This window comes from Canis lupus, chromosome 37, assembly GCF_003254725.2.
Source record: "Canis lupus dingo isolate Sandy chromosome 37, ASM325472v2, whole genome shotgun sequence".
Taxonomy (NCBI): domain Eukaryota; kingdom Metazoa; phylum Chordata; class Mammalia; order Carnivora; family Canidae; genus Canis; species Canis lupus.
The window spans coordinates 10,250,203-10,255,459 of NC_064279.1; the positions used below are offsets into that span (position 1 = coordinate 10,250,203).

Consider the following 5,257-nt stretch of genomic DNA (forward strand, 5'->3'; position numbering starts at 1 on the left):
AATCCAGTTCCAAGAATCAGAGTTTCCAAAGGATGTGCATATTCAGCTTCCATTCCAAATGGAGCCTGAAACTCACGATGAACTTTATGAATATATTTATATATTCTTTTGTGATGTAAGAGCTTATGCAGGAAATAGTGCCAGGTAGCCTCAATTCCTGCCGTTCGGCCAGAATTCTAAGGCTTTCTGCAGAGATTTGAAAAATGGCAACAAATTAAAGTATCAGCATCTTTAGTTCAGCATCCTTGGCTGTAGAGTATGTAGATTCTCTTTTACCTGAGAACCCCCTACAAGAACCATTTAACAATGCTTGGAACTGTATGTTGAATAATTATGCAAAGTTCCAGATTGCAACATGGGGATCCTTGATAGTCCACGAAGTTCTTTATTTCTTGTTCTGTTTACCTGGATTTTTGTTCCAATTTATACCTTTCATGAAAAAGTACAAAATTCAAAAGGATAAACCAGAAACATGGGAAAACCAATGGAAATGTTTTAAAGTACTTCTCTTTAATCACTTTTGTATCCAGCTTCCTTTGATCTGTGGAACTTATTATTTTACAGAGTATTTTGATACACCTTATGATTGGGAAGGGATGCCAAGATGGTGTATGCTTTTGGCAAGATGCTTTAGCTGTGCGGTGACTGAGGCTACCTGGCACTATTTCCTCTTACATCACAAAAGGAAAAGTCTTTAAATCGTCTGCGCTATTGATGCTTTCAATTATGGAAACTGGCCAAATTCTTCACACTATAAGAATACGTGGAATCACAGGCTGAGTTTTCTGGAATCAGATGCAGAGACAGAGTATAGGGAGCAGGATGTTTTTCAGGGATCAACATGAGAGACAGGAAGGTTGGAGAAGCAGAATAGAGCAGAGGAAGAAATCAAGCAAGACCCTGGGGGCATCAGAACTCTGTGTGGAGCTTTGGAGCAAGCACTGCCCCCGCGACTCATCCCCCTTGGTTGAAAGGGAAAGGCCTGTGTGCTCAGTCACTCAGTCAGATGCCCCACCCCTCACCCCCAGGAAGGGCAGGCCTTGAGGAAGGACACTCTCTGCCCCTGAAGCCAACCCTGACGAACCTGCCTTCCATCTGCCAGATGGGATGCTGCCCAATTCATGCATTATTGCATAAAGCCAATCAGATCCTTACATTTACTCAGCTGAATTTTCTTTTTTGAACAGTATGTATCAAATACTTAACATAAAGTATCTTAAGCTATGATTTCCATTTTATTCTTCTCGTTATTTTTGCTGGTTTGTTCAGGGATAAGTAATTCCATTTCTTCTCTTAATTTTGAAGTTTTACTATACCACTAGTGATATATTTCCACTTATTTTAAGAAACAAACACATATTTCTCTACCACTATTTGAAAACACGATACCAACTATTTCCACCATGAAAAGTTACTCTCCTGGCCTCCTGGTCTCTGTCCCCCTGTTTCCACCCTTTGCCCAGTGAAATAATACTTTCATAGCTTTTACTTTCCCCTCTCCCCAGCAACCCCACCCCTGAATTGGTTGAGGCTGTGGTCAATTTTAGTTCTAGACTATGAATTGAATTTCCTGTACTATACAACTCTTTAGCATTTATGTTACACTTTCCCTAATAGCCTACCCTATCCACTTCGACTTCCTCCCCCTTTCTCTCTCATCTAAATTACGTTATTGTTTGATCCTTCTCCTCAGACGGGTGGTCTTTATCCAGGAGGGAAGATGTTTTGCTCCACTTACAGAGTCCTCATTGCCCTTCTTTCCTCTCAGAAACCTTCTGCTGCTAGGCTCCTGCCCTCTAGGGTCCACTGGGGCAGCCAGAACTTTTGATACCAGGAAGCAGGTGCCCACCAGCCCCAGAATCTGCAGGTGCCTCCATCTAGAGATAGGACCTGGGAGGGGAATGGCATAGTCAAAACAGTTGAGAAAAGAGGGTCTGGAACATAGGTGTTTAATGACCAACCCAAGGGTCCTAAAAGTGCCCTATTATGGGTCTGCTTGGCTGTGTTCTGCCTTTGGGGTTTGAAGAGCTCACCACAGAAAGCAGCAACCTGGGAACACTGAAGTCATGGCCAGTACTTTTCCATTTCCATCCATGAGCAGAATTTGTTGCAGATTTCTTCCAGAAATAGGTTTGTTTGGATTGTTGGGGAAGGCAGTGTCTCATCCAATATTATTCTTCCACTGGGTAAGAGGGACTTTTTGATGTGACTTTAAGACCTTTCTTACAACAAACATAAAACCTCATGGGTCAATATATGTCAAGTTTCTCTCGCTTACCAGAATAACCTGTTTAAAAGGGAAGAAATTTAGCCTTCCCTTTTCATTAAAGGAAGAAAAGAAAAAAGCAGTGGTGGCTTTTTTTTTCCCTTTGTCTTGACTAAGATCTGAGAGTCAGAAAACTTCAGCAGAGATTGCATGCTATCTTCCACTGTAGGCAACCTTTTGTTCCCTCTGCTGCTGAGTCATTTTCACACCGAGCTCCCCAGAGCCCTGGGGCTTTCTGAAAGCGAGAAAACCAGAGGTCTCCAGGCCTTACCCCCAGCCCTCTGGGCTAAGCGGTAACCTTTTTGTTTAATTTGTTGACACTCTAAGATTTCAATCAAACAAAAGTTTCCCTGCCTGAGACAAGTTTGAGAAACATTTCCCCAAAGCCATTCAGGGTCAGATTTCAGTTTCCCAGCAATTGATGTATTTGGTTCCGTAATCCAAACTAATTTTTTATCTTCCAAATCTAATACCATAATCACACTTTAGTACCCTAAAACCCTTCTTCTGCATTAAAGGCTTGTATTTTATGTTGACACTGAAGGATTTATTCCTCTAAGTATTTTGAAACTCCATGATCCATGCTTTTCATTGCTAGTGTGCATGCTCCTGTCAATGGGATCCGTGAGCTCTTGGTGTTCACGACTTCCCTCTCTTAGGGGCAGAGTGAGGTGGTGAATAGACGGTAGACCCTGGAAAACAATCCCTGTGTTAGTTTTCCCCTAAATGGAAGCAGCCATAAAAGGGGCCTCTGCCTCCCCTCCATTCCCAGTTCTAACGGAATCAACTCCCATTCATCTGTCAGGACTAGATGTCCCTTCCTCAGGCCTTCACTGATCCCCCTCCCCAGAACAAAGCTTATTTCCCTGCTCCATGCTTCTCACAATGATAAATATTTAATGGTATGTCAGTACCTACTGAGTGAATGAATGAATGAATCATTAATGCCTCTTTCACTTAAAAGTATCTCAGGTAACCAATCAGCCATATATTCACCCCCTCAGTTAACAAGTTGTCATTCGTGTTGAGCAGTGTGTAGGGGATACAACCACCTATTCTAACCTCCAAGAGCTTGCTACTCAATTGGGAAAATGAGATACAAACATCAAATAGACAACCAACTATTCGTGGCAAATAAGAGGCTAGTCTTATTTAATAAGCCGGGTTCCTGGTTTATTAAATGACAAGTAAAGAAGCAGTGGGTTGGATTTGCAGGTGCTTTTGGAGTTGCCTGAAAGAAGAGAGTGAAAATGAAAACAGGGATCCCTGGGTGGCGCAGCGGTTTGGCGCCTGCCTTTGGCCCAGGGCGCGATCCTGGAGACCCAGGATCGAATCCCACATCAGGCTCCCGGTGCATGGAGCCTGCTTCTCCCTCTGCCTGTGTCTCTGCCTCTCTCTCTCTCTCTGTGACTGTCATAAATAAATAAATTTAAAAAAAGAAAGAAAGAAAATGAAAACACAACTGCTCAAAACCTTTGGGATACAGCAAAGGCTGTCCTAAGAGGGAACTAACAAGCCTTTCTCAAGAAACAAGAAAAGTCTCAAATACACAACATAACCTTACACCTAAAGGAGCTGGAGAAAGAATAGCAAATAAAGCCTGAACCCAGCAGGAGAAGAGAAATTATAAAGATTAGAGCCACTGAGTGAAGTAAGTCAGTCGGAGAAGGACAAACATTATATGTTCTCATTCATTTGGGGAATATAAATAATAGTGAGAGGGAATATAAGGGAAGGGAGAAGAAATGTGTGGGAAATATCAGAAAGGGAGACAGAACATAAAGACTGCTAACTCTGGGAAACGAACTAGGGGTGGTAGAAGGGGAGGAGGGCGGGGGGTGGGAGTGAATGGGTGACGGGCATTGGGGGTTATTCTGTATGTTGGTAAATTGAACACCAATAAAAAATAAATTTAAAAAAAAAAGATTAGAGCCAAATCAATTAAATAGAAACCAAAAGAACAGTAGAATAGACCAACAAAACTAGGATCTGGTTCTTTGAAAGAATTAGTAAGATCGATAAACCCCTTGTCAGGCTTATCAAGAAGAAAAAAGACTCAAATTAATAAAATCATGAATGGAAGAGGAGAAATCACAACCAACACCAAGGAAATACAAACAGTTATAGGAACATTTTAAAAGCAACAATATGCCAGCAAATTAGGCAATCTGGAAGAAATGGATGCAATCCTATAAACATATAAACTACCAAAGTTGAAACAGGAAGAAATAGAAAACCTGAATAGACCATAACTAGCAAGGAAATTGAAGCAGTAATCAAAAATCTCTCAAAAAACAAGAGTCCATGGTTGCATGGCTTCCCAGGGGAATTCTAACAAACATTTAAAGAATAATTAATATTTAATCATCTGAAGCTGCTTCAAAAAATAAAAATGGAAAGAAAACTTCCAAACTCTTTCTATGAGGCCAGCATTACCGTGATCCCAAAACCAGACACAGATTCCACCAAAAAGGAGAATTACAGACTAATATTCCCAATGAACATGGATGCAAAAATTCTCACCAAGATACTGGTCAAGAGGATCCAATAGTACATTAAAAGGATTATTCACCGGGATGCATGGGTGGCTCAGCGGTTGGGCATCTGCCTTCAGCTCAGGTCGTGATCCTGGGGTCCCGGGATCGAGTTCCACATCGGGTTGCCTGCATGGAGCCTGCTTCTCCCTCTGCCTGTGTCTCTGCTTCTCTCTCTGTGTGTCTCCAATAAATAAATACATACATACATACATACATAAAATTTTTTTTAAAAAAAGGATTATTCACCACAACAAAGTGAGATTTATTCCTGGGCTGCAAGAGTGGTTCAACATATGCAAATCAATCAATGTGAAGGAATACATTAATAAAAGAAAGGACAAGAACCATATGATCCTCTCAAAAAGATGCAGAAAAAGCATTTGACAAAGTACAGCATGCTTTCATAATTAAAACTCCCCACAGTGTAGGGATAGAGGCAACATATCTCAATATC

General features: G+C 41.3%; 1 pseudogene; it reads left to right on the forward strand.

Annotated features, from left to right (window-relative positions):
• The first annotated feature begins 203 nt into the window (after nucleotides 1-203).
• On the forward strand, nucleotides 204-1,083 carry LOC112656710 (methylsterol monooxygenase 1-like; annotated as a pseudogene).
• The last annotated feature ends 4,174 nt before the right edge of the window (nucleotides 1,084-5,257 follow it).